Raw genomic sequence first — 24365 nt, forward strand, 5'->3', positions numbered from 1 at the left:
TCCAGACATGTTGCTCCCTTGCTATCCACCACAAGGTTCTTGCACCTTCCTCTAAAGTAGATGATATCAGACACGATCAGAGACCGGATACTGGGCTAGATGAAAGAGTATGGCAATTCCTAGAACAGGTGAACCTGTAATGGCCTCTCAGGAACATACATAACTCTGCACACAGGATGAAACTATTGCTCTACCAATATTCTTTCTCTCTCTGTACATATGTCTACATAGTGATATAGCCATATGTACATCTTAATTTAGAGAGGAAATGAGTGCAAGTCAGACACCATGTCTACACCATTATGGACAATGCAAACCTCTTATTTTTCAGGAGACACAAACGAATACAGGACACAGAAGAGATAGGATAAAGCAAAGACCCCAGCAGGTTGTGAATGGTGGACAGAAGTCAATTATGGTGACTATCCAGTGGAACTGACTTTTGTTGGCCTACCCAGTCAGTGCACCTATCCTATTGCTCAGTAGAGGAACCCTGAGTTTGTGAATAGGGTAATATAACCACCCCTCTGAAATTCTAGTCAGTGAATTCAATGAAAATATAGAGTCTGCCACTGCCCATGTGCTGCTTATTATACTTACACCAGACCAGGGTGGGCGCCTGCAGGTAAGTTATCAGGTATCTTTTTATTAGTAGTATAGTTGTAAAAATGTTATGATTTACTAATTTTTTTTATTTCCCACTGGTAAGGTGTATATATAGTATATATATACAGTATATAAACATATGTAGACTACATTTGGCATATGTCCACAGAAAACGTTAGGACATATGGAAATTACGTCATAGGAATATTGAAATTATGCTTTGTATCACTTTCCTAGGTAACATGTAAAAGCTGCAAAATGTAACATTATGGAAATACCATTCAACCGGGGGGGGGGAAGAGACTTTACCAGACTTTACTTCAAAATCAACCACATGGAGCTCCAGAAAAGGGCTCTAGCCAAGATTTTCAGACGAGTGATTATGGGTGCCCAACCTGAGATACTGCAGAAATATCTGGGGCTAATAGCTTTTTCTCCCCATCACAAATAACCTTTAGATTTGGGCACTCCTTTTCCTTCCTTGGAAATCTGGCATTGCATTCTAGACATTATACTCTAGATAATCCTTTCAGAGAATAACCCCATAATAAAGGAAGAGGATATTTCAGATTAGTCTCCAGGCAAAGCAGATACTCAGCTCCTGTTCAACTACTGTATAAATACATTTTTATGCTTAAAGTTCCCTTTGCCTAACTAAGACCTCTGCACAACATTAGGGTGTATTTTTTCTTGCTTCCTGCTCCAATCCCATTGAAAATAGGTGGGGATTTCAGGTGGATTGAACATCATTACCCTAAACATCCCAAGGAGGAGTTTAGATAAAACCATCCAAATGAGGTTTTGATGTAAAGACTGGTTTGTGTCACCTGAAGAGAGAGGCCCCGTACACCGCTAGACCTCAGAACTTATACAGAATTCATTTTGTCAGCTAAGGGTCACATACCCTTCTCCTCTGTGTAGTGCAGAGCGGGAGCAAATTCAAAAGTAATCTGCAGAAAATGGGACTAATTTCCTCCACCACCACCGAGTTACCTCCAGCCCCACATCTACAGTCACAACATCCATGTGGGGGTGAGGTGTGTGCCTGGCCATGGGGAGGGAGTTCGGTAATAATGGGAATTCTGTCAGCTGTGTTCCCATCAGCCAGCATGGCATGAAACTGCACAGGAGTCCTGTATACAATCTGGGATCCATGGGGTGCTCACTGAAATTTTCACAGACCTCCAGGCAACACCAGAAATTGTGATCTAGCCCCACTCCCCTACACCACAGCTATTTCCCTGATCCCAAGCGGATGATGCTGTGAACCAGTGACTCAGCTTTGCAGCATGTGCTCCCATTCCAGGCCCACAGGAAAGGCTGTGTGTTGGTTATTCCCCTACAGTCTCACCACAATCACATCTTCAAATTCTAAAAGATATTTGAAGCAAACCTCATTAACTTGTAATAAAGGGCAAGTGCAGCAGCTCCTGGACAGCATGTGTATAGGCAGCAGGAAGTTAAATGTCCACATATAAAGGAATCTGCTTTGTACAACTGCCTGCAAAGACCTTACTGGCCTGAAGCTAAACTGCGGTGCCACTCTGCTACCAAATGGTATTTGATGTCTGTGCCCTGGAAGGCCATGCTTCATCCCCAGCCTGCCATGGAAGTATGTGACCTTCTTGCCAAACAGCAAACTGAGAACTCACAAACAATGATCCTGATCGTTGCCCTGGATTTTCACTCCTCCTTCAGATGCTTCACTTAACTTTGTCACCAAAGACACCGCTTATGACTAGCCAAAAGCAAGTGCTGAAAAGACTTTCCTAAGCTTTGTAAACAGCATGCTTCATTAAGTCCTGCTGCATTATCATGCACATACAACGCTGTGACCAAAAGGCCTAATGCAGTCCTAGGATGCATAAACAAGGGAACCGTGAGTAGGAATAGGGAGGTTATATTACTTCTGTATTTGGCATAGGTGTGATCACTTCTGGAATACTGTGTCCAGCTCTGGTGCCCACAATTCAAGAAGAATGTGGATAAATTGGAGAAAATTCAGAGAAGAGCCACAAGAATAACTAAAAGATTAGAAAAGGAGTACTTGTGGCACCTTAGAGACTGACCAATTTAGTCTCTAAGGTGCCACAAGTACTCCTTTTCTTTTTGCGAATACAGACTAACACGGCTGTTACTCTAAAAGATTAGAAAACCTGCCTTTCACTGATAGACTCAAGGAACCCAACGTGTTTAGCTTAACAAAGAGAAGGTTAAGGGGTGATTTGATCACAGTCTCCAGATATCAACATGGGGACCAAAACATTTGATATTTCAGGACTCTTCAGTCTGGCAGACAAAAGTACAAGATCCAAAGGCTGGAAGTTGAAGCTAGACAGATTCAGACTAGAAATAAGGTGCAAATGTAAACAGTAAAGGAGTACTTGTGGCACCTTAGAGACTAACCAATTTATTTGAGCATGAGCTTTCGTGAGCTGCAGCTTCCACGGTATGCATCCGATGAAGTGAGCTGTAGCTCACAAAAGCTCATGCTCAAATAAATTGGTTAGTCTCTAAGGTGCCACAAGTCCTCCTTTTCTTTTTGCAAATACAGACTAACACGGCTGTTACTCTGAAAAATGTAAACATTATGCTTAATTAGCCACTGGAAAAAATTTGCCAAGGGTTGTGGTGCATTCTCCATCACTGGCATCTTTAAAATCAAGATTGGATGTTTTTCTAAAAATATGCTCTTGTTCAAACAGGAATTAATTCAGGACAGTCCTATGGCCTGTCTTATACAGGAGGTCACACAACTAGATGATTACAATGGTCTCTTCTGGCCTTATAATCTGTAATGTAATGGTACTTTCTCAAATGTCTCATACACCTAGATGATGGCAAATTTTGCCCCGCCACTTTAGCCCATATTTTGCACCTCTGCATTAAATCTTTGTTATGTGTCATATTTTTGGAGATATAATTGGCTCTTCCCCCTTCCTTTTTCTTCTTTTTAATTTATCAAATACACATGTGAATAACTTGCAAAGCTAAAAACCATTTTTAAAAGGACCAGATCTTCAGCTGGTGAAAATCAGCATAACTCTATTAGAGTCAATGGCGCTACACTGATTTACACCAGCCAAGGATCCTCCTCCAAATGCTTTTCCCTTTATTCTGTCTGTGATATAAAAAGACAGCCTCTCGCCCTTTGCTGGGAGACCCACAGCAAAACCTGGAAGAGTTGAGCACTGATGTCACACAAAGCCATAACCTGAGCTGCACCTTTCAGCATAAATTCAGCAACCCTACTTCACACAAACGAAAAGCACCAAACAAGGCAGGTGGTGACAACAAGCTATCCCACAACACAACCTGCCACAGAGACTCACACCAGCAAAAGAGACCAATGTCTCAGTTCCATTCGGGGAGGGCTCTGAAGCGGAAGTGTTGTGCTGCCCTTTGACTTCATAAACATATAATTGCTCCACTAACGTAGAACATAAATCTGGTTGTCCCCTTTCACAGAAATATGGCTAATGACTTTTAGGGGAGTGCTTAATATTGCTATTTTGTGTTCCAAATTTGGGAATCACAAAGTTGCATACCCCTTAGAAACAAATTAGCAAGGTCTTTGTAACCATGCTAGTTATTCCTCTTGATGCTCAACTATGACTTGCCATCTTACTATTATTAATATTACAATAGTGCTTAGGGGCCCAAACCACGACGGAGGCCCCTTTGTGTTAAGCATTGTATACACACAGTACGAGACAATCCAAGCCCCAAAGAATTTACAATCTAATAGACAAAACGGGTTCCAGGGAGGTGAAGTGACTTGTTCAAGGTCAGTGGCAGAGCCAGGAATGGAACACAGGTTTCCTGAATCTCTCTCCAGTGCTACATGAAACCACGTTGCCTTTCGATTCTCCTGCTAGTTCCCTGGCTTTGGGGATTAACCGAAGAGCATATTTAGCATCCCTTCCTCCTTGAATGATTTCTGATTCTTAAATTAAGAGAAGCCTTTGAAAAAGAAAGAAAAAACCAAACCAGGCCTTTTCAGAGAAGTGCAGTCACAGAGGTGGGGGAAAAGAGGACCCCTATGTTTTCAAAAGGATCGTATCTTCCAATAAGTCTTCCATTTAGTCTCATATCTTCCATTAAAATCATGGGAAGACATGTAGTTAGATCCCCAAGCATCACCTGGTAGAACTTGAAAGGTTAGTAAGTGTGTTCAATGCTATCTGCATTGAACCAATCCTGCACTGCACAGGGCACCATTAAAATCTTGACGCTTACCACTTGCAAGAGTTAAAAGTTATGGCAGTACTTGGCAAGGTAAATACCACAGCAAAGTAAACTTTGCAGTTTTAAAAGCACCTCCAGATCAACATAATATTTATTATCCTAATTTTAAACAACAACCCAAATTTTCAGCAGGCCTCTACACATATTGGCACATCTGTTTACGTGCATAAAAACTGACTCTGCTGAAAACCCAGCTGAAAACTGGAATCTGTGGCCTTTCTGCACTTACTGCTCTTTAATGGCTCATTACCGATCTTACTTCTTCATGCACAAGTAGGAGGCTTTTCTTTTTGTATACCCAATCAGCTTATGTTTGAACAGTGGTTTACACACGCAATGTGCAGCTTACAGGTGGTAGAGGTGTCATGTTCAAAGCACAGGTTTCTGATTAAACATTATAAGGAACATACTGGTCCTCCTCCCTCTTAAAGAAATACGCCTTTATGTATTTCTTAGCCCCCAACCAATCAGCAAACATATGATTATATAGTGGTTTTAATAAATTAATTAAGTTATTGATGGTTAGATATTAAATTACTGAAAGGAGTATTTTATTAATAAAATACAAAATGGATTAAATCTGATGGGCAAGAAACAATGTTACAGAATGTGGATCAGTACTTCACTGACAGACAGGCAATTATCAGCTACTGTGTGTGTTATGGCAGGGTTACATGCAGCATGAGATTCTGTCTCTCTGAAGTTTGCTGTTGACAGAGCTGAGTGATGTCAGTGTTTGCTTGCTAAAGCTTTTCTGAAATTCATCCTTGAAGTGCGACTGATAATGCCTTTTGATAGAGGGACATTTGAAAACATGACCTTTTTGGAGGGGAGGAGGCAGGAGAGATCTGATTTCCATTCATTCCATGCCCCCCCCCCCCATCACTAACTGAAAGCGGAAACAAGCATCATCATCATTATCTCTGATTTGTGCTAGCAGACACCCTTAAGCCAATCAGAAGTGTATTTCATTGTTTGATGGAACACAAAAGACCCTCTGTTTGGAAAGTTCAAGAAAGAAAACTCAGACCTTGTGGCCTGGTCCCAAAGATTGAAACAGAGGCTGAGATGGTTTCAAAAAGGGCCAGATCCAATGCTCTTTGAAGCCAATGTGAATGATCTCATGGACTTCAATGAACTTTGGATCAAGCCACAAATGCACAAAACGAAGCAGTTATAAACAAAAGTAGCGAGACGTAGAGGGGAGTTTTAAGCAATGTAGTGGCCAATCTAATCTTCAGGTTATTGTCATCAGGGCAGTGTATTTTTGTGATGTCTGAGAAACAAGAATTTTCATAAATTTTTCTAGGTCAGGTTACTCCATTAGGCATAGGATTTTAAATTAATCTTCACGCATTTTCCACTAAAGATACTATTCACACCAGCATAATGTTGATCCCATTTATAGTATCTACCAAGGTGTGACTAACAAAAGAAAAAGGTTCCTACTGCTAGGTTTAAAGCACTCCTATTCATTTAAAAATGTTCACCATTAAAAATAAAAAAGACTCAGATCAGAAACAAAATACAATTTCTGTTAGAAAATCTTGTTTCAAACCAGATTGCCAGCAAAAAGGATGTACCACTATACATTCGTGTGCAGAAATCTGAGATACAAGACCTACCCAGAAGAAACTCTACATCAACCCATTCTTCAAACGGTGCAAAGATCACAAAAGTGTGTAGGTTCCAAATATTATGCTTAATTTGCTCTGTAATCTGTTTATTTTCTCATTACATGAGAGAGACATGGTAACATCCAAAAAGAAAGAAAAACAAACAGTTTGCTGAAGCCTATGACTTCAATGCTTGAATAATGATCTTGGATATAATCATGAATATTGCTATGGTTTTTAAATTTTTTTGTTATCTAGAAGTCCTCCCATAAAATTGCATTTTCCTGGAGTGAAGTCCCTTCATTAGAACTTTTTTTTTAAAAGCATGTTTGCAGTCCCTTACATTCAGTTCAATAAAGAACCAAAAAGGTTCTTTATTCAGAAGAAGTGCAATTTTATTTCCCCTCTTTGCCTAATAGAATCCAACTGTCGGAACATGACATCATTCCCTAGAGCCAGGGATTTCAAACTAACAGTCATTCTGCTGGAAGTAAACACCACGGAAAAGCATTCAAAGAAGATAAAAAAAATAAAAGGGAGCTTTTATTACCTGAAACTTGCAGCACTTCCCTTTCCACTCCATTCTTGGTTTTGTGTTTCCCAGACAAAACTTTGTCCTATTAGCTGGGGCACTGAAAAACTCGTAGTTTAGGGTCTAATACCTGCTGTGCTTCCCACAACTCCTTCATATGACCTTTCACAGCACTGATTCCAGCTAAAATGATTGCAAGGAACACAGACTAGCCGAATCAGTTGTCATGGAGATCTCTCTCTTACTCATACACACACATACACAGACACACACACACACACAGAGTCACAATTCTGGGAGGCACCCATGAAACAGCATGCCTTTTCATCAACTAAGTTTTTCAGGCATTCCACCCCTCCTCCCAACCTCTCCTTGAGTCAATCTGAGGAGCAGAGCTTTGTTTGGGAATTGATTGTTGTGGTTTTATAAAGATATTGCCTTTTCAAAAACAACACAGTGCTTTGTGGACTTTTTTCCATGGGAAGGATAGTTTGACTGCAAAAGTCTCAAAATAAAAACAAATCTGCTGTATTCTAACCTGGGACATTATTTGTCTTTGTTCAGCTTACAATAAATTTGATATTTGCAGTGCTGAGGCTTTGTGAAAATACAATCATGCAGATTACATGAAAAGCTCTTGGCACAGACTGCCAGCTTACCTTGCTGTTTGCCCAGTACCTTGTCAGTGGCTTAATTAGTGCAGGTATTCATGGTGGCCAAGAGAGGATTTCCTGTATTCTTTCATGTCTCTGTAATGAAGAAGAAAAATCTGTGGATCAGTAATGTACAAAGGTTATGAAACAGAAGAGATAATCTTTACCTCTCAAAAGACCCTCATTTTCAGAGCCATCCCTGTAACTATCTGCCAAGATTACCTACCTTCCACACAAATGTATTGCCCACCTCGCACTTTTATCGTGCCCTGCCTGAATTGGAGTTCCCCATTTTGGGTGTTTCTCACACATTGCATTTCCCGTTTAGCACCTTGGCAGGATGAGAGGTATACAGACATGTATATGCTGGTTACATCTTAATCGATATTTTTGTACGTGTACATCTATGTCAATGTCTGTGGATGTGTAGACACGTTCTCTTCCCCCCCTTCCCATTGACCAATAATTTAAAAAAAACCACGAATTTAAAATCTGAACGCCAGCTTCAAAATACTTTACATGAAGGCAGTAATGACAAACGATTACTTTTCATTTTTTTAAACCGAAGACCCCAAAGTATTCACAGTGCCCAGTTATATAGAAATCACATACAAGATTAACTACATACCTCAACATTAATTCATATTTTCAGTTAACATGAGACAGAGAGAGAGAGAGAGAGATTTTAACCTTTTTCTCAAAGACCTATTTCACAGCCTTGAAATACAGCCTTCTGGTAATATCACAGTGCTGAAATAGGACCTTTTGTTGCTACCTTTCATGGAATTTTTCTTATAGCCATTATATAATTAAATGGGTTTTACCCCAAACCCACTGCCACCCGGTGAAACCAGAGCTCTATTTCACAGCAATCATATCAGAGAGAGAGAACTCAGTAGAACTGCTAAATAAAATGTCTTTGCTGCCACCATGGCTGTAAAATAAAACTGATTCCAAGAATAAATAAAAACACACCAATATTTTTCCATGACAAAACACAGAGAGAGAGGTGTCCCTTTAAATGTCTGGCAGTTGCACATAGTACTTACAGTAACAATCTTGGTTGTGATCAAGACAAAAGTACTCTTGGGAGATTTTTTAAGCTTCTAGTCAGTAAAAGCAAAGGGAGCTGATCCTGCTGGCATTCAAACTCACTGGGAACTTTAATTTAAGTGGGAGCAGGATTGGGCCCAAAGTTTTCAGACTTTGCATTGAGGCTTGGAGACTTCCTCTTTTGAGGATTTAATTGGAGACAGTCACTGAAAGTTTTAAAAGCTCCATAAAAAGTATTTTAGAGGCTGTGTGATTCCAGTTTGCACAGTACATGCAATATAGGCAACACTCCCCCTAGAGGACATAAAATGTGAAGCTGAAACATTTAGCAAAGGAGCATGAAGTAAGTACAGCACTTAATCCATTTTCCCCCTTTATCATGTCCATTCTGATGTTATGATCCTCCACACATAGTGCATGAGGAGACATTTTAGGATCCTGAAACAACTTTCAGGGCCCATGAAACAGACTATTACAATCAACAACTTAAAACAATATAGACATTTGCGACCATTCTTATCTTATCCAGCAAATGCTATACAAGAAAATTATTATAGACAGTTGCCAGATCATGGTAACCAAGGCAGCAGCTTTATACATGGGTGGATACAAAAAAATTCCAATACATTTGTGTGTGTGTGTGTGTTTAGTTTTGTTTTACAAACTCTATAAAACATCTGTTAATATTTTTCTGTAATATATGTTGCATACAAAGAATACACAATGGTATGGTGTGGTTTAAAAGTCTGATAAATGAGATAGACAGACAGAAAGTTGCAGTACAAAGGTTTCATGAACATAAGTTTGGGAAGGCCACATTTTTCAAGAATGGCAAAGCCAAAGTAGACTGGGGTAGTCTATTTTTTGTCAAGGTCCAACTTTCTTGGTCAAGGTGCAGTCAAGGTCCAGAATCCAGAGAAAATAATTTAAAAAACAATTATGATAATATAATAATTAATAATAAATAATAATAAATAAGAAGAAGAAGTAAATAAAAAGATTTCGGGATCCATTCAAAAGCATCTGGTCCGGATTTGGTCTGCATATTGACTACCCTGTCGTAGGTTACCCTAAACAAGTGCTAATGAGACATTTAAACAATGTTGCACCATTCACATTCTTTATATTTCAAAAATACTGCAGAAAAATATATATTAGAAATATTTTAGGGAAGTTTTTAAAAATTGTATGGGGACGATTTTTGTACCTCCCACCCATGAAGTCAGCTACTTTAGTTAGCCATGAGTCCTACTGTACAGCATTCAGAGGGAGTCATGAAAACCTTCTAAAAATTATCTAAATAGCTTTTTTGGGGTCATAAAAATGTCAAAACTTTAAAAAGGTCCAATATCTCAGACCATTCCAGAGTAAAGAGAGAGTGCCGGTCTTCACTGGGAAGCAGGGAACCTACCCATCTCAATGGCACAGAGCCCTACAGGCGGCAAGAATATTGGACTATTGGAGTCATGACATTTTTATGTCTAGAACAGCCAACACTGGTCCAACACTGAATTATACCCATGATGGGGAGTAGGCAGGTGTAATCTTGGAGGGGGCTAGGAGAGGGATTCACACTCTCTCTCTCTCTCTCTTTTTTTTTAATGTTGAATGTTTGAAGCTGCTCAAAGGCTTAGGAAACTATAATTATAATATAAATATCAAATCTTGGGGAGATAGATTAGTGAGCAGATGTAGAGGTCAAATCTCATTTATCGATGTGAGTATTTATTTCTATGACTCCCATCAACACAGTATATGAGCACACAATAAATAAATGCATCGTGCACAGCTCTATAGTTCATCTCACGGCTTTGCAACGTATCACATGGAGATAACTTCTGTATATAGGGCGCTTGTGTGCAGGTCTTCGCATTTATACTGTTCTGAAAAATTTCTAAATATCAGACAGATGCACAGAGTCAACAGTTACAGAGAGAACAAACGCAGCAGTTAAAATACAGCATGCGTAGCCAAACATTTATGTATACTAGAGAACAAACATTATGGGACAAATTCTGGCTCCCAACATGAAACCACCATAAATGACCCCCAAACAGGCACGCGTGAATGGAAGTGCACAGGCTACCGCAAGCCCCATGCAGAGTCCTCCAACATAACTGTGGCCAACAGCAGGAACAATCTGCTGAGGTTCAGAGGGGAGTGGAGTTGGGACCGACAGAGCAAGCATGCACTAAAATGCGGATCGCGTCCCCTGACTTCTAAGCCTGATCCCGGAACATTTCTTCGTGGCTTTGCCACTGATGACATGTCTGCTGGCCTCTCCGTGGCTCGGAAGGAAAGCCAGAATCAGGACAATTTCCATCCTAAAGTTCACCACTTGGTCATGGCTTTTTGGGTGGTGAGTAGATGTGCAGAGCCCAAGCCAGAATCTGAGCCTGCAGTGACAGAGGAAACTAGAATGAACAAAAGAAATAGAGTCAAGTAGATATACAAGGTGCTAGTGTAACCCATACGCCTCCTGGATGTGGTGCTCTGTCCCATCTAGTGGCATCGAGACCACTTAGAGATTAATTAATCTGCTACAGCCTTAGCTAAGCGGCATGTGACTTTTAGCTCATGCACTCAGCTGCAGAGGTCCCAGCTTTCATCCTGCCTGCCGACGACTGAGGTCTGTCAGTGTTACAAGCGGGACGGAGCACCACAAGCAGGAGATGTCTGTGTTACACTAGTAAATGCCATTAGGTTAGGCTGTAATCAAGAAGGATTGTGGTTTCTTGGTGTGTTGTGTGCATGAGCACTCAGACCGCAACAACTACACAAGCAATCCGTTTATGGAGAGAGGGAGATCATATGTGCCTTCTGCTTATTTCTGACACACGTCCCATTCTGACTGGTTGAACAGGCCTCATGATAGGCACTGTGGTTCCATGGGCCCTGGTAGGACACAGACACCGGAGGAGTGCATGCACAAACAAGTTTCAGAGTAACAGCCGTACTGCATGCGCCATAAAGGATCAGAGCACAGTGAGTGACTCCTCAGCAGTACGCATCTGGAGCCCATGCCAAGGAGAGCGAAAACTGAAATGTGACCTGCTTGTCCCAATGGTCGTGATAAGTTGCGTTTCTTTGCTGAATGTTTTTTAAATAAAAAAAAACAATCAGGAGCAGAAGATGCCACAGAAGTCAGATTTGCTCTTAAATGGTTCATGAAATCTTATTGTTTCAGCGAGGTGGGAACATGTGACATTAAGTTTTGGCTCTAAAGTATAGAAACAAAACAGGGCTGCAGGCAAACCTAATCACAGTGGCATGAGCAGCCTTTAGCTATGGAAACACCCAGCTCGCCTATCCCATCAACTCTAAGACAGCCTGATGATATTTTTCTTTCTATGTTTTTAAAAAGGAAATGAAATTCCACATAAAAATGTTTAAATACAGCTCAATTGACATAGCTGGTTAATTTACAGTAACTCTGGTGTGAACTGGCACAGCAACATGGACTTCAATAGAATGCAATTCACACCAGCTGATGTCTTCTATCCATAAGTTATCATGCTGATTTCTCCTGCGAAGCTGTGTTCTACAGAGAAATGTCTCTTTTTACACTCTGATTCAGGTGGAAGTCAGTTCTCTAGCTTGCTGAGTCAAGAGATGGAACACTACAGTGTTAGTTACCAACAAAACACGCCGACCTAAAGTGAACATCAAAATCCCATTTTGATCCATTTTGGTCCTGATCCTGAGAGGTGGCAAGTAGCTGTGATTCCTACTAACCAGGGGCTCAGCACATCACCATCAGGGGCTTATTTGGGCAGGAATGGTAGTAAGGAGAAAAGACACTGTATCAATGCACCAACAAAGTGTAATGTGATGTAAGCCACGTTTCTTGCTCTTTGTTTTAAGGCCCAGCCCTGTAACTCCTTTGCACAGGAATCCCATTGACTTCAATGGGAGACCCATGTGGAGAAGGCTTGCAGTTTCAGGGTCCAATCCAGCAAACCTCTACTCACATAAGCGTCACTGACATCAGTGACACTTCTCGTGTGAATACAGGGTTTGCAGGATCAGGAACTTATTGTTAGCACTACAGCGCAGGAGTATTGCGGTAAGTGATATATCACAAGGTTCACATAGCATATTTAGAGCCAATGGGACATGGGACAGTGACTTTGCCTTTCTTATGTACATGAAGCACATAGTCTTGTATCTGTGCAGTATCTAGCATGTTGGGGTCCTGGTCTGTGACTAGGGCTCCTAGGCACTACAGTAATACAAATAGATAATAAATAATAATAATAATTCTGGTATGATTGTTGCATTGCAATACAATTTTTTAAGTATTAAAAAAATATTACCTGATCCTACAAACACTTAAGCATAGGATTGACTCTACTTATGTAGAGTGCCATTAAATTCAATGGCACTACATAGGTGTGGGACGGGGGGTCATAGAACTCTCTGAACTTAAGTTCCTCCCCCTTCCTGTATCAACTTATTATCCTTAATATTTTCACAATAACTCTTTCTTTTTAACAGTAGAGTTAAAGATGATCATAACATCTTTTTTATAGCCCACCAAGGACCGTGTTTGGATTACCGCAGTGATTTCACTATCTCAGCAAGCACATAGGAAATGACTAATCTTTGCTGTGGCCTTTTTGATATTCTGCCCGGCACATTAAGGTTTCATATTTCATTCCAGTTTGATCTCATTTTGCAGCTGAAAGCCTGACACATAGGTGTTTGCCGGGTCAGGCCTTATTATTGTGCACAGGGCAAATTTTTCAAAAGTTCCTAAGTGTTGTAGCAACCAGGCAAGGTACTAACAAACTTCAACAGGACTTTATTTTTAAAGTGGAAACCTCTTTACCAAGCTGCTGCTGCACCCTCGGTAGCTCTCACTTCACCTCCTCAACTCTCCCACCCCCTCCTTCCTGTTTCCTGTCCTTTCAGACTCCCAACAGCCAGTGCTCCCAGTTCTAATAATTACAAGCAGCATCTAAACACCACACTAAGTGATGTAGGAACTTGTGGAACCTATTAACTTTCATAGAATAAAGAAAAGGAGTACTTGTGGCACCTTAGAGACTAACCAATTTATTTGAGCATGAGCTTTCGTGAGCTACAGCTCACTTCATCAGATGTTTACCGTGGAAACTGCAGCAGACTTTATATACACACAGAAATCATGAAACAATACCTCCTCCCACCCCACTGTCCTGCTGGTAATAGCTTATCTAAAGTGATCAACAGGTGGGACATTTCCAGCACAAATCCAGGTTTTCTCACCCTCCACCCCCCCACACAAATTCACTCTCCTGCTGGTGCTAGCCCATCCAAAGTGACAACTCTTTACATAATCAAGTCGGGCTATTTCCTGCATAGATCAAGGTTTTCTCACATCCCCCCCACCCCCATACACACACAAACTCACTCTCCTGCTGGTAATAGCTCATCTAAACTGACCATTCTCCAGGTTTAAATCCAAGTTAAACCAGAACATCTGGGGGGGGGTAGGAAAAAACAAGAGGAAACAGGCTACCTTGCATAATGACTTAGCCACTCCCAGTCTCTATTTAAGCCTAAATTAATAGTATCCAATTTGCAAATGAATTCCAATTCAGCAGTTTCTCGCTGGAGTCTGGATTTGAAGTTTTTTTGTTTTAAGATAGCGACCTTCATGTCTGTGATTGCGTGACCAGAGAGATTGAAGTGTTCTCCGACTGGTTTATGAATGTTATAATTCTTGACATCTGATTTGTGTCCATTTATTCTTTTACGTAGAGACTGTCCAGTTTGACCAATGTACATGGCAGAGGGGCATTGCTGGCACATGATGGCATAGATCACATTGGTGGATGTGCAGGTGAACGAGCCTCTGATAGTGTGGCTGATGTTATTAGGCCCTGTGATGGTGTCCCCTGAATAGATATGTGGGCACAATTGGCAACGGGCTTGCCAATTGTGCCCACATATCTATTCAGGGGACACCATCACAGGGCCTAATAACATCAGCCACACTATCAGAGGCTCGTTCACCTGCACATCCACCAATGTGATCTATGCCATCATGTGCCAGCAATGCCCCTCTGCCATGTACATTGGTCAAACTGGACAGTCTCTACGTAAAAGAATAAATGGACACAAATCAGATGTCAAGAATTATAACATTCATAAACCAGTCGGAGAACACTTCAATCTCTCTGGTCACGCAATCACAGACATGAAGGTCGCTATCTTAAAACAAAAAAACTTCAAATCCAGACTCCAGCGAGAAACTGCTGAATTGGAATTCATTTGCAAATTGGATACTATTAATTTAGGCTTAAATAGAGACTGGGAGTGGCTAAGTCATTATGCAAGGTAGCCTGTTTCCTCTTGTTTTTTCCTACCCCCCCCCAGATGTTCTGGTTTAACTTGGATTTAAACCTGGAGAATGGTCAGTTTAGATGAGCTATTACCAGCAGGAGAGTGAGTTTGTGTGTGTATGGGGGTGGGGGGGATGTGAGAAAACCTTGATCTATGCAGGAAATAGCCCGACTTGATTATGTAAAGAGTTGTCACTTTGGATGGGCTAGCACCAGCAGGAGAGTGAATTTGTGTGGGGGGGTGGAGGGTGAGAAAACCTGGATTTGTGCTGGAAATGTCCCACCTGTTGATCACTTTAGATAAGCTATTACCAGCAGGACAGTGGGGTGGGAGGAGGTATTGTTTCATGATTTCTGTGTGTATATAAAGTCTGCTGCAGTTTCCACGGTAAACATCTGATGAAGTGAGCTGTAGCTCACGAAAGCTCATGCTCAAATAAATTGGTTAGTCTCTAAGGTGCCACAAGTACTCCTTTTCTTTTTGCGAATACAGACTAACACGGCTGTTCCTCTGAAACCTTTCATAGAATAGAATTTCAGGGTTGGAAGGGACCTTAAGAGATCATCTAGTCCAACCCCCTGCTCAAAGCAGGACCAGTCCCCAATTTTTGCCCCAATGATACTTGAGCTCCAAAGTGTCTAAATCATTTTTTGAAAATGGGAGTTAGACTCTTAAATCACTTAGGAACTTTTGAAAATTTTATCCATAGTGCTTACTACCACATTCCCCTAACTTCAAGAGAAACAGCCCTAGTAGTAAACTCTAAGCAAACTGCAGGATTGGACAGTTAGTCATTAAGGTTCACTGATTCAGCATAACACTTAATCATGTGCTTAAAGTTAGGCATGTGCTTAAACCCTATTAACTTCAATGGGACTTAAGCACATATTCCAAGTTAAACGTGTGCGTAAATGTTTTGTTGAAGTGGGACCTTAAGTAGTATAGTATGTTTAAAAAAAGACAATAGAAGGAAATGGCTCTTATTTGGATTTAAAATAGTATTTGGTGAGATAATGGGGCATATTCTTGATTTTAAATATGTTAATGAAGTTGAAAATAAACTGCTGAGCAAGGAATAGAATAATCCCATTATTTAGGTTAATAAAACCTGTGCAATAAGGAAGAATAACTAATTTAAATGCCCTGTTCTTTGGGACTAACCCAACAGTCTGATTCATTAATACTGACATACACAGTATCTTAAGCTGTCACAAATGGTATCAGAGGTTGCAAAGATCAAGAGGGCTGCAGTTCTTTCAATGAAATGGCCCTGAAGTGCAACATTGTGTCACCTTGACTCACAAGGCTCTACCTGCAATGGGAGCTACTACTCGGTGGGCTAAACTGTAATTTAAATATCTGCCTTGAGAAGGGGACTGTGAAAAGCTACGTCACCTCACCACCCTAGAGAATGAACTGTGACTCAAAGAGGCACCATTCCTGCCCTGCTCCTCACTTGATGCGGGGAGCGGGAAGGAAGTTAACTCAGACACTTTCATGGAGCATCTTACTCCTCTTTTCTGTGTACCTGGCTTGCAACTCTGGCTGGCCACTAAGCTGGGTGGAGCCAGGGCTCGTCCCTCTCCCCACCTCCCTCCACACACTTGATCATGGGGGTAGAGGGGAGTACTGGGAAAACCACAACTGTTCTCCCCTGCCTCCCACAGCTGGAGTCACAATTTGAGCAGGGCTAAGCAAGGGTGTAAGGAGAGGGAGGACATTACTGTCCTGCCCAGCTGAGCAAGTGCTGTGACAGTCTAGTCCAATAGGAGTGAGAGCAGCAAAATGTGCTGCTGAGGGTATGTCTACACTACAAAATTAGGTTGAATTTATAGAAGTCAATTTTTAGAAAGCGATTTTATACAGTCGATTGTGTGTGTCCTCACGAAGCGCATTAAGTCAACGGAGTGCATCCACAGTACCGAGGCTAGCATCGACTTACGGAGCGGTGCACTGTGGGTAGCTATCCCACAGTTCCCACAGTCTCCGCCGCCCATTGGAATTCTGGGTTAAGCTCCCAATGCCTGATGGGGCAAAAACATTCTCACGGGTGGTTTTGGGTACATGTCGTCAGTCGCCCCTCCCTCCATGAAAACAAAGGCAGATAATCATTTCTCGCCTTTTTTCCATGCGGGCGCCATACTGCTTTCAGCAGACGGTGCAGTAGGACTGCTAACCGTCGTCATGGAACCACCACTTCCGCTGCCACTCTGCTCTCCCGCTCTTGTCTCGATAGTGAATTTCTCCATGTTGTCTTTCATGGGCTCCCGCTTTCACTGCCACTCTGCTCTCCTGCTCTCCTGGTGGTCTCGCAGGGCCACTTCCACTGCAACTCTGCTCGGCTCCTCTTGTCTCGCCATAACACGGCAAGCATGCAGCCCGCTCAGCTATTGTGTCCTGGAAGCAGACGGTGCAGTAGGTCTGCAAACCATTGTCATTGAACGACCGCTTCTGCTGCCACTCTGCTCTCCTGCAGACGTCATACCACGGGAAGCATGGAGCCCACTCAGATTACCGCAGCAATTATAAGCATTGTAAACACCTCACGCATTATCATGCAGTATATGCAGAACCAGAACCTGCAAAAGCAGGCGAGGAGGCGATGGCAGTGCTGTGATGAGAGTGATGAGGACATGGACACAAACTTCTCTCAAAGCACAGGCCCCAACAATTTGGACATCCTGGTGGCAATAGGGCAGGCTCATGCCGTGGAACACCGATTCTGGGCCCGTGAAACAAGCACAGACTGGTGGGACCGCATAGTGTTGCAGGTTTGGGATGATTCCCAGTGGCTGCAAAACTTTCGCATGTGTAAGGGCACTTTCATGGAACTTTGTGACTTGCTTTCCCCTGCCCTGAAGCAAAAGAATACCAAGATGAGAGCAGCCCTCACAGTTCACAAGTGAGTGGCGATAGCCCTCTGGAAACTTGCAACACCAGACAGCTACCGGTCAGTCAGGAATCAATTTGGAGTGGGCAAATCTACTGTAGGGGCTGCTGTGATCCAAGTAGCCAACGCAATCACTGAGCTGCTGCTATCAAGGCTAGTGACTCTGGAAAATGTGCAGGTCATAGGGATGGCTTTGCTGCAATGGGATTCCCTAACTGTGGTGGGGCAATACGGAACGCATATCCCTTTCTTGGGACCGGAGCACCATGGCAGCCAGTACATAAATCGCAAGGGGTACTTTTCAATAGTGCTGCAAGCACTGGTGGATCACAAGGGACATTTCACCAACATCAATGTGGGATGGCCGGGAAAGGTACATGATGTTCGCATCTTCAGGAACTCTGGTCTGTATGAACAGCTGCAGCAAGGGACTTACTTTCCAGACCAGAAAATAACCGTTGGGGATGTTGAAAGGCCTATATGTATCCTTGGGGACCCAGCCTTCCTCTTAATGCCATGGCTCATGAAGCCGTACACAGGCAGCCTGGACAGTAGTCAGGAGCTGTTCCACTACAGGCGAACAAGTGCAGAATGGTGGTAGAATGTGCATTTGGATGTTTAAAAGCGCGCTGGCGCAGTTTACTGATTCCGTTACACCTCAGCGAAACCAGTATTCCCACTGTTATTACTGCTTGCTGTGTGCTCCACAATATCTGTGAGAGTAAGGGGGAGACATTTATGGTGGGGTGGGAAGTTGAGGCAAATCACCTGGCCACTGATTATGCACAGCCAGACACTAGGGCGGTTAGAAGAGCACAGGAGGGCGCGGTATGCATGATAGAAGCTTTGAAAACCAGTTTCATGACTGGCCAGGCTACGGTGTGACAGTTCTGTTTGTTTCTCCTTGATGAAAACCCTCCCCCTTGGTTCACTCTACTTCTCTGTAAGCTAACCACCTTCCCCTCCCTGCTCTGATCACCGCTTGCAGAGGCAATAAAGACGTTGTTTCAAATTCATGCATTCTTTATTAATTTGTCACACAAATAGGGAGATAACTGCCAAGGCATCCCGGGTGCAGTGGGGGAGGCAGGGAAGAGGGAAGGACAAGGCCACACTGCACTTCAAAACTTATTGAATGCCAGCCTTCTGTTGCTTGGGCAGTCCTCTGGGGTGGAGTAGTTGGGTGCCTGGAGCCTCCTCCTCCCTCCCCATGTTCTTAGGCGTCTGAGTGAGGAGGCTATGGAACTTGGGGAGGAGGGTGGTTGATTACACAGGGGCTGCAGTGGCGGTCTGTGCCTTTCCTGCACCACAACCATATGCCAGAGCATATCAGTTTGATCCTTCAGTAGCTTCAGCATTGCATCCTGCCTCCTTTCATCATGCTGCTGCCACTTCTCCTGTTGCTCCAGCCATCTGTCCTCGCGTTCATTTTGTGCTTTCCTGGACTCTGCCATTGTCTGCCTCCATGCATTCTGCTGGGCTCTTTCAGTTTGGGTGGACTGCATGAGCTCAGAGAACATTTAATCACAAGTGCATTTTTTTCACCTTCTTATCTGCGCTAGTCTCAGGGACGGAGATGCTAGTCGCAGCGTTGAAACATTTGCAGCTGCGGGAGGGAAAAAAGGGAGATTAAAATTGAAAAAGACACATTGGCCATTTAAAAGGAGGAGCTGATGTTTTCGGGTTAACATGCAGCACAAACCCAACTAACCCCCCTCACACACCCAATTGTCTGGGATGATCGCTTCACCCCTCCCCACACCATGTGACTAACAGCAGGGATGATTTCTTTTCAGCCACAGGCAAACAGCCCAGCAGGAACAGCCACCTCTGAATATCCCCTGAATAAAATTCCCCTATTTCAACGAGGTGACCATGAATGATATCACTCTCCTGAGGATAACACAAAGAAATAAAGAGCAGATGTTGCTTGAATGCCAACAAACACCGGGACCACACGCTGCCATGCTTTGTTATGCAATGATTCCAGACTACATGCTACTGGCCTGCTGTGGTAAAGTGTCCTACCATAGAGGATGCAATAAGGCTGCCCTCCCCAGAAACGTTTTGCAAAGGCTTTGGGAGTACTTCCAGGACAATTTCATTGAGATGTCCCTGGAGGATTTCCGCCCCAACCCCAGACACGTTAACAGACTTTTCCAGTAGCTGTACTGGCTGCGAATGCATCCCAAGTCTTCAGGGCAAAGTAATCTTTAAACACGCTTGTTTTTAAACTGTGTATTATATTTACAAAGGTACACTCACCACAGCTGCCTTCTCCGCCTTCAAGGTCCGGGAGCCCAGGTTGGGACGGTATTGGCTCCAGGGTGATAAACAGTTCCTGGCTGTTGGGGAGAACGGTTTCTCCGCTTGCCTGGTGCGTGCTATCTTCAACCTCCCCCTCCTCCTCATCTTCCTCATCCCCAAAATCCCCATCCCTGTTGCATGAGACTCCCCCCTTAAAGGAGTCCATGTACAGGGGTGGGGCAGTGGTAGGGACACCCCCTAGAATTGCATGCCGCTCATCATAGAAGCGGCATGTCTGGGGCGCTGACCCCGAGCGGGTGTTTGCCTCTTGGGTTTTTTGGTAGGCTTGCCTAAGCTCCTTAAGTTTCATGCAGCACTGCTGCGGGTCCCTGTGATAGCCTCTGTCCTTCATGCCCTGGGAGATTTTTTCAAATATTTTGGCATTTCGTCTTTTGGAAGAGAGTTCTGATAGCACGGATTCGTCTCCCCATACAGCAATCAGATCCAGTACCTCCCATTTGATCCATTCTGGAGCTCTTTTGCGATTCTGGGACTCCATGGTCACCTGTGCTGATCAGCTTGCCACGCTGGCCAAACAGGAAATGAAATTCAAAAGTTCGCGAGGCTTTTCCTGTCTACCTGGCCAGTGCATCCAAGTTCAGAGTGTTGTCCAGAGCAGTCACAATGGAGCACTGTGAGATAGCTCCCAGAGGCCAATACCGTCTAATTGCAGCCACACTAAGCCAAATTTGACTCAGCGATGTCAATTTCAGCGCTAATCCCCTCGTCGGGTAGGAGTTCAGAAATCAATTTTAAGAGCCCATTAAGTCGACAAAAATGACTTTGTTGTGTGGATGGGTGCAGGGTTACATTGATCTACCACTGCTAAATTTGACCTAAACTCATAGTGTAGACCAGGGCTAAGTCAAATGCCACACTGAACATGTTCTCAAATTGAGGTCTGTGGAGGCCTCTCTGGGGAAGAAAGAATGAAATGAAGCATTGTAAGAACCAAGCAGTGGAGGACGAGGGTTTTGGAAGGGAAGGAGCACCTAAGAAAGGATGTTCACTTGCATATTGGGCCAAAGGCTGAAGAAGGTTGTAGGACCACAGCTTTAACTGTGTTGACTCTGTAGAGCTAACATGAGTAAGAGTTTATTTTAGTCAGCACAGCAACGAACACAGGGAATGAGTAAGGTGGGGCCATTGTTCCAAGTAGAACAGGTGTGGTTTTTTTCCTCTTCTACACACAAAATATAAATGTCAGAGACTATGAGGTTGGCTGTCCAGTAAATATCACCATGTGTACACAGGATGATCTCATGCAATACCACTATGCTCTCTTTGAACTGAAAAAGCAAAAAACAACTGCAGTGCATTTTGTGGTTTGTTTTGATAGTCAGTTAGAAAAGTGCACTGGGAAGTTTACACAACCTCTGATGACTGGGCAGATGCTATCTTCAAAAGTCTATTAGGAAACAGACATTGGAGGTAAAATGTCAGCCTGATGTTACCATTTTTATTTATTTAATTATTTATTTTTGCAAAGCGATCACTTGTGTGTGCGATAAAGGAAATAAAGCACTGGAGTTATTTTAGACATGCCTTGAGTCTCAGAGCTGACCTGTGTGACCATGTGAACTGCAGGCAACGTGCAGAAGGGCTCTCATGGGACTCTGCCTCACATCAACAGAAAGGAATGGTATCTTAAACGGCAACTCAGATTGACTGTTCAAGACACCTACACTATTCAGCATTTGGAACAATAAAACATCATGTGTTTTCTTAGGCATACAATGAGTTTGTCTTGCGTATTGTCAACCAGGGAACACCATCATAACAGCAGGGAGGTTTCCCAGCTGTAGGCATCTTCTCTTCTTGGCTTTGGATAGTGAAAATAAACAAAAGAATGTTTTGTGCACACATGGCACCTTTCATGCATACAAGGCACTAGCCCCTATTTACCGATAGGGAACCAGAGGCACATAAGAATCATCAACTTTGCCTGAAGCCATATTGTAGCGGCCGGTAACAAAGTCGGAAATAGAACTTGGTTCCACATTCTAACCACTGAACCATGTTACCTCCCATGAGATTGTATGTCAAAACTGGATGGCGCTCAGTGTCAGTTCGACAGCTTACAAACATTAAGGCTCCTCTCTCCCTATAGAACAATCAGCTAGGCCTGGGAAATGGAATAAACTAAGCTTCCCTTTTAACTGGTTCCTATGACCCTGGAAAAAAAAGGAAGACTATGACGTAATGGGAATGGAAGAATGAGTTCATATAAAAATCAGAAATAACCCAAGCTCCTGTAAAAGTGGAAACAAGTTCAAAACAAACTTTTCAGGCAGTTCAAAAACATTTGATTCACTTGATATTTTGTTTGTGTGTCCCTTCAGCACTTTCTGGTTCCAGCCAAGACTGGAAGAGCAAGCACCTAAATAGCACAAGAAAGGCTATCCTTTTATTGCTATTGTCTTCACACATCATCGTAAACACTTTTTCTCAAATATGTGAAAAGTTTAGTAAAAAAAAAGACCTATGAGCAACAATCACATTAAAACTAAGTGTTGTCAGCTAACAACACTTTTTTGAAGGACTAACAGAATTTGAAATAAGCTTAAATATTTCAGTTTTGTAGTTAGTCTAAAGCCTCAAACTTCCCAGTTTGCAAAATTGTTTAAGGGGCCAGATCTCACAATAGAGCAATATTGATTTACATTAGCTGACTGTCTGGCCCTAGATGTCCAACACATTGCCATATTCAGGGGTCAAATTAGGCTGGCTTGCAACACCTCAGTGGATCAGTGTTTTATTCTGGAGGCAGCCGTCTTGTGCTCCAAGAGCTAAGCTTTCATTTTAAAAAAATAATTAAGCTTCCAGTCCTTGTGATTGTGAAAAAAAAAAACACAAAACACCCTTCAAAACAGGAACCAGACACAAAGCAATGCCTGCCCAAGTCTGCAGAGTCTGAAATAATGGTGCCGAGGAATGAATTAATTGTCCTCTATTCATTCATTCACTCTGAAGGCTAATATAAATGTGAACACCTATTTCACTACTGATCAAAGAACACAAGAAAGGAGGGCATTCATTTCTGATCAGCACACTCTGTTGCAAGTGATTTCTAGTGTTAGACTCAAGTGGGTGGAGTTTTATTTGTGAGTGGAGTTTGGGAATGTGTCCTCTTTCCCTGGGCCCCCTTTTTCAATCTTTGGCCATGATGTTAATGCACAAATTTGGGTACGTATTTTATACGTAATTCAGAAATCCAACATAATCTACACACAATTCTGCATCTAATGCTGGGATCTTGTTGTAAGTTATTTTTCTTCTCTGCAGTGTGGCTAATAGCAGAATCAAATAAAATTATACTTTACATCTTTCATAATAATTACTACTACTTTTACAAAACTCAATCTGGTTTAGAGTTATACCTATCAGTAAGTTTATTGCATTGTGTATAAAGTGCAAAATTTATCTCAACATCTAAGGGCTTGGCTACAATTGCGAGTTACAGAGCAATAGAGCAGCCCTGGGCGCACTAGTTCACTCCCCGTCCACACTGGCAAGGCACGTAGAGCGCTCTGACTCCATGGTTACAGCACTGCTGGTACTCCACCACAGGGAGTGGAATAACGTTTGCTGCGCCCCTGCTGGACCGCTGCAGCACCAGTGTGGACAAGGTGTTGCATTACTGCGCTCTGATCAGCCTCCAGAAACGTCCCATAATCCCCTTAAGTCAAGTGGCCACTCTTGTCATTGTGGTGAAATTGGCTGCAGGAATGCGGATATGCCCGTTGAAAGCTCCCTTTCGGAGAAGCCGGCTGCTTATCAGCTCCGAGAAAAAGCAAACATTTACTGTTTGCTTTGAGTGAGTGAGAGAGGCAGGGGAGGGGGGGTCTGAACTTACAAGACAGCATGCTGACACACTCTCAGCACCCCAAAAACCCACTCTCTCTCCCCCCACATACATACAATACACTCCCTGTCACACTTCACCTTCCCCCATTTGAAAAACACGTTGTTGCATGCTGGGATAGCTGCCCATAATGCACCATTCCCAATTGCTGCAAGTGCCGCAAATGTGGCCATGCCAGTGCACTGTCAGTATGAACACACGGCAGCGCTTTCCCTACTGCACTCTACCAAGGCGGGTTTAATTCACAGTGCTCTACATCTGCAAG

The 24365-nt window shown here is 42.8% G+C and overlaps 1 protein-coding gene across 10 annotated transcripts in view; it reads right to left on the reverse strand.

Moving 5' to 3' along the window:
* The window catches only part of DENND2B (DENN domain containing 2B), a 304168-nt gene that overhangs the window by 218063 nt on the left and 61740 nt on the right, over positions 1-24365 (reverse strand). For 9 of the 10 annotated variants that reach the window (XM_073347509.2, XM_073347508.2, XM_073347517.1 and 6 more), the window contains one exon: positions 7662-7751. The gene's annotated coding sequence lies outside the window, so the exon portion shown is untranslated. Of the gene's footprint in view, positions 1-7020; positions 7171-7661; positions 7752-24365 lie in introns of those variants that run through there. The other variant, XM_073347512.1, reaches the window with a different exon arrangement.

Source organism: Lepidochelys kempii, chromosome 6, assembly GCF_965140285.1.
Source record: "Lepidochelys kempii isolate rLepKem1 chromosome 6, rLepKem1.hap1, whole genome shotgun sequence".
NCBI classification, from domain to species: Eukaryota; Metazoa; Chordata; order Testudines; family Cheloniidae; genus Lepidochelys; species Lepidochelys kempii.